The following is a 10,163-nucleotide window of genomic DNA, read 5'->3' as shown; positions in this document are numbered from 1 at the left end:
TTGAAACAGCTTCTCTATGACGTCACCAAAAGAGCGCTTAGCCGCCTCACCTGACCCGCCTCGGCGTCACCCATGACTTCGGTCAAGCTTTTTGTTCTTTGTGGCTCCCAGCTCCGCGCTAATGCCGCAACTTTGGTGTTAATCACAGTGAGGATCATTGAAGAAGTATTTCCCCAAGAATAAGCAGTTTTGGTTTCATTTCCGAGGTGCTAGGGGAACTTTTGTGCGGTGTCGTCAATTGACGACGCCAGGGCCGAAAGGGTTATACTAAAGGTTCGATGAGTTATGACGACTTGCAGCTCACTTTAATTTTACATGTACGCTGTAAATTTTCATTGTTTAGAAAACCAAATTGCTTTAGAGAACATCTGGCGTCTTTTCGTTTTGCTTTAGAAACATCTGGCGTTCTTTCGTTTTGCTTTTAGAAAACATCTGGTGTCTTTCGTTGGTTTATTTCATCAATAAACGGCGTTTTGAACAAAATTTTTATTGTTTAATCACGCACAGGAGAAATCTCACCAGGCACTACCTTGGAGGTAAACAATGACTGCTAATGGGAATGAGAGACAGAAGAAGTCGGCTTTTAGCTAACACTTACACTTCTACTTCTACTAACGTTTCCTACTGGAACATGCCAATCGCTGCTAATGGGGAATGAGAGACAGAAGAATTCGGCTTTTAGTTAACGCGCACGCTGCAAATTTTTTATTGTTCAACAACGCACAGGAAAAATCTCCCACCGGCACCACCTTGGAGGTCAAGATCTGGTACTAGCGTTACGACTGGTTACGCACTACGACGAGGACGAACGGGTGCCGCCTTAAGGAGCTTCGCCCCTAAAAAATGTGAAATCAGAGAAAATGTACGATTTATTGCACATTTGACCGTATTTTTGTATTGATGCGGTCCAAGTAAAAATCCTCAGGATACGGCGCTTGATAGAAGACTTCATTGCTAATTAATGAATAAGGTCTAATCAAATCTTTTTTGTTTTAAGGAAGAAAATAATTTTTGAATTTGACCTTCTGAACGCACCCTGCATTTCTTTCTGTTGCCACTTCACCGCAATGCACGGGATCGCCCTTGCACCTGACACTCGTCACAGGAGGTGTCAAGTTGCGAGATGTGTGCCAGCGGCTCGTGAGCGCCCAAAAATCTTGTCGCCTTGATGTCAAGGCTACGAGTAATGAATTCGCTTTACATTGTTAGTTCGCTTGGCGGGCCCAATAGGAAGTATACTGTACACCGGACAGCAGATTACGGTATCGTTGGCGCATTGTGCTACAGGGTCGTCTGCACAACTATTATGCACGAGAAAAAGTGTATACATTGTGCGTTATTTCTTCTTTCGTTATGTGCATAATAGTTGTGCAGACGACCCTGTGCATCCAGCAGCACGATGACACTTCTTTCTTTCTTTCCTTCTTTCTTTCTATCTTTCTTTCTTTCTTCTCTCTCTCTCTTTCTTTCTTCTTTCTTTCTTTCTTGTTTTGCTGATGCCCCATCAACCTTTTTCAAGCAATCCCAGAGCGCCCCGCGGGCACGCGGAGCACTATGGGAAAAGTGTGTACGCCGAGCGAGCCGGCTGTTCGCTCGCCTGCTACTCGTTGGCGCCGTGATATCGGTGGGACTAGGAAACGAAAAGAACCCGTCGCCGCTTCTTGACTATTCTTACGCCATAAATACTGCACACATCCGGACGCATGTGCATGTATCTCTACGCATGAAATGCGAAAGGATTAACACAGTGCAGTGTCGGTATTACCGAGCGGATATGCATGGGATGTACCAGTTAAGCAGCATGCGTACTATCGCGTGTTGATATCATCAAGATGTATTAAATATGAGCTGGAACACCGAATTCATTCTAAAAGACAGGGCGTGCAAACACGGCCATAAGGAAGAAGTCAAGACACCACAGACGCCGACTAACAATTGACTGCAAAGGCTCACAACAGCGAAAAAAAAAGAAATACGAAACGAAATCTTATCTATTGCTGGAGTTTTACGTCTCGAACCCACCATATGATTATCAGGCACGCCGTAGTGTGGGACTGATTAATTTCGATGAACTGGGGTTATTTAACGTGCACCTGAACATAAGCACATGGGTGTTCCTTGCCTTTCGGCCCCATTGAAATGTGGCCGCCGTGGCCGCATTTTAACGTTAAATTGCATCATTATTGCACATATCTGAAAAATAAGTCAATGACTTCTCTCAGTTAAGCCGCAAACGCAAATGCCGCACATGCGTTTGTGACGCCATTCTCGTTCTTGTAGCCGTTTTTATCAACGCTGCTATCGCGTGCTTCGCACTGTCTTTCTGTCATGACCGCCGTAATACGAGCTCGGAGCAAACTCGTGAGCCCGAGAAGATCGGGCCATCCTTCATAGCACCCCAGATCCGTCGCCGGTGCTACGGAGGATGGAACAATGCTACTCAGAATGGAAGGGGGAAGTTTCAAACTCGTTCGGCTTCGCCGCTGCGATCTGTAGCGATTGACGAATTTGAAGTCTTCCAATAAATTGCGCATTTCACGAAGACAGCTAAAATAGGTCCGCAAATAATGCTTACGACTTGATTCGCCAGATCAATGCATTTGTACACAATCGTCAAAACTTTGACAGGCAACATTGCGCAATCGTGTTTGTACAGCCGCCTCCCACACATATAGGAGCTCATTTTCATATTCTGATACTTACTCATGATAATGCGACTTCTCCACACTCACAAGTATTTACTTTCCTTTGTACTAACTTCTACTGAAGTCGTTTGTCACTCGCTCGCAATCACGCCATTGAAATTATCGTCAGTGATTCTATGCAAATGTGATAATGCCTGCCTATTCTATAAGTGTTTCGTTTAATTCTTCAACAGGAACACCCATGAAATAGCTGTACTGCATCATGCACTGTTATGCAGATCTCGTATAGGCCAATATATACGCGAAAGCATAAACTGTCAATCGAAAAGTGCGCAATTAGCAGGAACCATGGTAATTCTGCTAAGGGTATGTTACCTTCGATAATTCTTATCACGTTGCCCCGCCACGGTGGTCTAGTGGTCATGGCGCTCGACTGCTGACCCGCAGGTCGCGGGATCGAATCCCGGCCGCGGCGGCTGCATTTTCGATAGAGGCGAAAATGTTTGAGGCCCGTGTAGTTAGATTTAGGTGCACGTTAAAAAACCCCAGGTGGTCGAAATTTCCGGAGCCCTCCACTACGGCGACTCTCATAATCATCTCGTGGATTTGTGACGTTTAACCCCATATATTATTGTTATCACGTTCCCCAATGCATCCAGCGACACGGGCATTCAAACGTTTTAGGTCTTCGCAGTGAGTTATACTCACGGGCAACTTTTCTTGGCAATGACGGGAAAGCTACGGGGGTGGAGCGTCTGCACATGTACTGCTACGCGAAATAGTCCGGTTTGGCGCGCGTCTCGTAACGCCGTGGAAAGTGATGGCTAGCGTTGCATTTCGACACAAACGCTGCCTAGCGTCTAAGGTACGGGTAAAAGGCGCGACTTTTTCACGCACGCAAAAACGCAAAGTGACAACGTATAAAGTAAAAGAACCATAGGCGGAGAGTTTTCATTTTACCGGAGGGGGCGGGGCCCGACTTGCTCTTCCACATTTCTCTCTCACTCTCCCTATATATATATATATATATATATATATATATATATATATATATATATATATATATATATATATACATATATATATATATATATATATATATATAGAGAGAGAGAGAGAGAGAGAGTGAGAGAGGAGTCCAACTTCCAAACTAAAGAATTTAATGTAACTTTACTCTCTTAGGTGCCCGCGATATCATAATGAAGATCTGTAAGTGGAAGACCCTAGATTTATTTTTCAATTTACACAAAGACATCGATCCACCTCGTAACTCTTGGCTCGAAGCGAAAAAGGTCGCCTTCGTTGACTGCGTCGCGTAAAATCGATTCACGCAATGCGTGGGGTTAGGCTTTACTTTGTTAAAACATGCGCCGCACAGGAGACAGTAGGCTAACGCTATCACGGGAAGCTTTAATTATATGCCAGTGAGTTCAATTCAAGATGGCGGAAAGTAATTCTGAGATGGTAGCAAATACCATTTGCTACCACTACGCCTTGTGCGAAGCTGCGGTTATGAATCTGGACGAGTAATGGAGTTGCTCATTGGTGGCCGAACATTTAGTAAAACCCTTCACTGTTAAATCAAAAGTGCGTACAATCTTTTCTCGGCACTTTTATAAGCAGGCATGTCGAAGGGTACCAATATGTAGGCAACCAAGAAATTACCCGTTTTTTTTTTTTTTTATTGGCGAGTAAGCTTGTGCCAAAGCGTTCACTGACTGGCTGTGTCGTGATTGCTTTGTATTCTCAGTATCATTTTTGTGTTCTCAGAACCATTCACTACGAGGTTCAAGACAATTAGAGCGCAGCTCTTAGGCGTCCGTTCCTGCGTTGAGCGTCATCGCCGTTGGCGTCGGCGGCGTAACCGATAGCGCGAACGACGACGAAAGAGAGCGAACGCGGAGTTTGTCGATATCACGGGATACTGGCCTCTGTCCTTGCTTTCTTCCTCTGTCGCGCGCGCTGGCCCCTCGGTCGGAGCTCGTGCGCATGCAGGGCTGGCACGTGCACTGCGGCTGGCTTCGCCTGTCGTAACGGGGTTGTGGGCGTTTCACTTGTTTCGCGACAGCTGCAATGCATAGAGTATATAGTGTGCATAGCACTCGAGCGCTGGCAGTTTCTGTGGCAATATGTAACGAATGTTGTAACGAACTGCGGATAGTCAAAACTTCAAACAAATCTGGTGTTGCCCGAACACGAGGCTGCGCTCAGCGAATTAAGCACTAACGTAATCGCCGGCGAATTTTTTAATTTGTCGTAGGTTAAATCGTCGCTTCAGTTGTTCATTAGCACAACATATTCTGCACGTAAAAATCCGTTTGAGGGGCATTTTTCCACTGAATGTTTGACTTGTCACTGGCCCATGTGCCGAACTTTAAATGGCTGAAATGAAAAAGAAGCGGGCATAAACAGCCTCCTGTGAAATAGCTGCCAGACAGGACGACCCGGGGACCTAAGCCAAGCTCTTAAAAAATACCCTGGGCGGGCGCCAGGGGGGGCTCAGGCCCCCCATGAGGCAGTCCGGGGGGGGGGGGGGGCAAGCCCCCCAGCCCCCCCGTGCTCTCCGCCTATGAAAAGAACGACAAATATCTCGCTTGTGTGCGCTGCGTTCCGTCTCAAAAAGCTACATGTAGAAAAGGAAGGAGTATCTTATATATCTCACGCACAAAATACGTACGCAATTGTGAGACTACATTCATTAGCGGTAGGATACGTGCACTGTGCCTCTGTAGGCTTCGCTTCATTGCCAAGAAAGTTGTCCGCGCGCATAGTACGACACCGAAATATCCAAGCGTAAACCGTTGCTAATAAGAGCAGTCCCATAGCTCTCTCATGTTTAACTTTTGCGGCGCACAGTGTGTTTTTCGATCCTTGGCGGGAAAAACATCCAGCCATTTCAATAATTATTGTGTCGCTCGAGTAATTCATACCCTAAGCATGCACGGTCCAGTGTAGGGGGGATAAAGCGCATGGCTGTCTTCACTTCTTGCGCCACAGACACTACGTTAAAGATGCTGGCGGCGGGGCACCTCACAGACCAGCGCTATCGGTGCGGTAGTGTGTTGTACTACCCCCCATCTCAGAATGGTATCGCCCGAGCCGCAAGGGGCACGGGGCCCCCAGCTCCAAGTCAGACGAGCGCATCGGGCATCGAATACAAGCCATTCTGGAGCGCGCCTGAGCGCGCTTCTCGCCGAAGAGCAGTGTCTGGGCATGGCCTCCGAGATAACGGGCGCCGCGCGTCCGCCATCTCGGAGGCCATGGTCTGGGCTTCGCTGAGGCACTTTCCCGCGCGTCCCATTCTCCTCTCGCAGCAAGTGCGGCAGCAATCAGCCAGTTCAGCAGTTGAACTACACTCAACGGGGCACTCGTGCGAGCCTTTTTCACCAAGCCGGTATGACATCGATTTTTATTTCGCAATCAGTCGCGGTAGCCCAGCTAAGTATTTAGAAGCTGCTGAAAACGAAGTGCGCTGCGGCTTTCCTTGCCATGAAGCTGTCGTATATCTTTTCTTTTCTTTTTTTTTTGTTACCGCAGCTGGTTCAATGTTTCTTACTGCTGTCAATGCCACTCAAATACATTGTCCTTTTTGAAGCACCCGTTCCTTCCGTTAAAGGTGTCTTTTTTCGAATTCTGTTCAGAGACGTAGCAACTGAAAACGTTGCTGAGGCTGCATGCATCGAATTCGACCACTAGATTCAACCTTTCTATATACCAACTCTCCCCCCCCCCCCCCCCCGCTCCTCAAAGGCAGTATGGAATAAATGAGCCTCGTGGCACCGGAGTTCTCGTCCGTTCGCTTTGGCTGCAATATGCTATCGTGCGTTCACACAAGCGAATTGCTGCTAGATTGGGAGCTCTGATAACCCTTTTCGGAACTTTCTTCACAGCATATATGTACCCTGAGGAATATTAATCACAACCAGAAAGTGATGGTATTGAGTTCTCAAATGCGCATGCCAGCATAAGACTTATACTATTACCCAAAAAAATATGAAATGCGCACTTCTGTCGATGGTGACAGTCATTAACGTGCGTGTCAACAGTCATTTTGAATTACACGCGTGCTTTATTTTTTATTTGTTTTCATGTCAGGCGCCCTTACGGCTGCGTTAATTTTTCGCGGCCACAGGGTCTCACCCAGCCCCTTACACACGCTAGCGCGTGCCAGCAGACGTGGTTTTGCCTGCGTTACGCCAAGCTAGGACAACATACGGCAGCCCGGGCCCCTAAAGTGCTCGGCACGTATCTCGTCCAAGGCGGTCGAAGAACAAGACGAAGAAGACTTCTTGGCGCGAGCGCGCGCTCTGCACGTATCATCATCAGGCGGTCGAAGAACAAACGAAGAAGACTTCTTCTTGGCGCGAGCGCGCGCTCAATATGTTACAGATGGCTATGGTAGGTTTTAGAAAGCGGACGGACGCCAATGGAACTACGGACAAAGCCAGCGCAAAAGCTGCTTCGCATCTAAAAATGGTGCCAACAGCAGCGCAGGCATGCGCGAGTAGCCGCGATGCAGCTTTGAAGCTCGTGTGCGAAGCCGGTTTTTGTGTGCCTGCAAGCACACGGTGAGAAAACTGTCTGGTTCCTGCATGACACTAAAGAGTGTTCTCTGATGGGTACCGATGCTGTCACATATCGCATCCATTAAGAACGGCAAACGTAAACACGGCGTTAGTCGTAAGCAGTAGCCGGAGCAGCGGAACGATCTGCCGCTTCTCGTCGGTCGCGAGGAAATGTAATGTGGAGGTTAGTTGCCTGTAAACTAGTGATGCAGAACTATCGGTAAATTGACTATCGATAGCCTCGCTAGTTTTTTTTTTGAAACTATCGATAGGGTAAACAGACTATCGATAGTACTACTATCGACAAACTATGGATAGTGCAACTGGTAGAAGCATAGATTATATTGCTAGTGATATTACTGCCAGGCGTGTTATTGCTTTGTTTTGATTTATTGGTGTTTCACCCACAAAGACTGTTAGCAGCGTTTGACGCAGACCGCGCCGAAATGAAGCTTCACGATTGTTTGAGATCATACTGTTAGCAGTACGCGCCGCACGCGAATAGTCAAATTTATTCCAGAGCTTACGCGAGCACCAGCGATAACGCTAGAAAGTTCGATGATGATGTATAAAAGACGACGCGTTCCACCGATGATCAGGTTAATCGACGGCGGAAGACTGTTCTCGCCGCTATCAGTGCGCAGCGTGTATCGCTTGCATTTTTAGTTTTAATTTTCTGGGCACAAGTTGCCCACATCGTATTTCCCAGTCTTGCTACAGCATTCTTCACTGTCACAACCACGTGACAATACTATCGATAGTGCTGTGAATAATAATGATGTTGCTGGACCGCGATATTGCCAAAATTTTTGCGATGGCCTAATAGCCTACTATCAGCTTCGGTTAATTAATGAGCAATTTTCGGCGAGAGAAATAATTTTTTTCAGCAGTAAAAAATGGCGGAAGGTGTCATCAATCAATTCATATTCAAAGCAACCAGATACACCTTATAATTAAAAACTTAGTTCCTAATATTTTTATTATTTTGAAATCATAAATGCAATTTACGCTTGAAGCCGCACAGGTCCACCACATGCAACGGCTTCCTTTCCGCTACAGCTGAGCATTTGACTTTATGAATCATGTGTCAGCGAGGCTGGTATGGACAAAAGCATGTCAATTTTCTTGACCTTCAGCCTGCTCCTCCGGCTTTACTGTGTACCACAGCGCGCGCGGAACCAACTTTATGCTGCAATGAGTTCGCGCTGTTGATTTTATACTATCGATAGTATACCATCAAGTTTACTATCGATAGCGCTATCGGTAGTATTGTTTACCATGGATAGTTCGATAGTGACTCAGCTATCGATAGTATCGATAGCACCATCGATAGTTCTGCATCACTACTGTGGACCTTTTTTCAGCTCCCTAATGTCCTAAATCTGAGCAACTCAGCGCGCGAAAATATGTCGGCATTGCCGTTGTCAGGGAAATAATGGAAGGAAAGAATACAAATTTAAGATTTTAAAAGCAAACTGTATTAAAACAAAGGTTACATGTCGTTCTCTTCTGGCTGCCCCCGCGGTCCGTCCCAGTTCGTGCCTCGAAGCTCACTGCCTTGCCAGGAGGCTCCGGCCTGGCTCCTCCGTCGAGATGAGCCTTTGGTCACCACGGGGACCACACCCCTGCAGCCAGCGCGTACACAGAATTCGCGGAATACGCTCGTAAAAAGCCGTGAGTTCGAACGTCTCAAGTTTCGGTGGCGCGTCGCACAGGAAACAAACACTGCCCCACGCAGGGCACAAAAAACGAAAGGAGGTACACACACGGAGCGGCGGTGCTCCGACACTGACACACGGCAGTGCTCCGACACTGACACCGTTCCTATCAGCAGCCACACGCCGATACGTACGCTCCCTGTGTGCACAGGCGGAACGCACTTAGCCTTCAACATGGCGGAAGCGCACGGCGGCCGCTAGATGGCAGCAGATTTTGCATAAGGTCTATAGCACTGTTTATAAATCGGGGAAGGGCTGACAAACGCGCTCTTTACTTCGATTTCGCTGCAGTATAATAATTGTTGGAGTTTTACGTCCCAAAACCACGATATCATTATAAGCGGCGCCGGAGTGGCTGGCTCCGCAAATTTTCACCATGTTGTGTTCTTTAACATGGACATAAATCTAAGCACATGTGCCTTATTTCCCTGGATCTATATGCATTTACAGTAATCAGGTAATTGCGACTCTGCTGCGACCCTTTGAGGCCATCTACATGAACACTTTCGTGCCTCGTCAAAAGAAAAAAAAAACCTGGTCGGGAATCGGTGTAACACGAAAGTAAAGTGTGTCCGTTTAGAAGCAGTGAATTTTTGCTGTATTGATAAGAGAGCTTGCACAATGTCTATTGATGCTTGGTAGTATAGCACCGCTTAACGTGGAAGCACCCCCCTTGACGCTTGGTGGCACATCTCCATCCCGTCGAGACTAACGTCCATGATCAATGATTAACAAACTTTGTGGTAACTGTAATGGTTGACGGTGAGATCGTAATCAGAGAAAGCGGTGAGACAGCCACAGGGCGTCGCTGATTAGACGCACAACTTGGGCTGAGGTCGCCGTCCCGCGGCCTGTTAAGAAGTAAACAGAACACCACGGCTGGTGTAGCGGGAAACGCAACGCGCGTCGTGTCTCCCCTGCAGCCCAGCCGCGATTTTCGGGGAACGCGGTGTTACGGCCAGGGGACGCAGGCGTGCGCCGCAGAGCGATTTTTAATATGGATGGATGTATAGTGTACTATAATAATTTCCTAGTGACGCGTCCAGGAGGCAGGGACCATAGAGTTTCCTAAAATGACCTAGAGGGAACTCTGGCGCTGCGATCGTTCAGCCACCATGGGAATGATGGGTAGTACACGGATTTGCCTAGTCTTCATGCTTGTGGGCTTCGAACGCACTTGTGGCTTTGTTTATTGCTATGTTTGGTTTTCTTTCAGATAAAAGAATGGATCGTTG

This window comes from Rhipicephalus sanguineus, unplaced genomic scaffold (assembly GCF_013339695.2).
Source record: "Rhipicephalus sanguineus isolate Rsan-2018 unplaced genomic scaffold, BIME_Rsan_1.4 Seq673, whole genome shotgun sequence".
NCBI lineage: Eukaryota > Metazoa > Arthropoda > Arachnida > Ixodida > Ixodidae > Rhipicephalus > Rhipicephalus sanguineus.
This window is presented reverse-complemented; position numbering follows the sequence as displayed.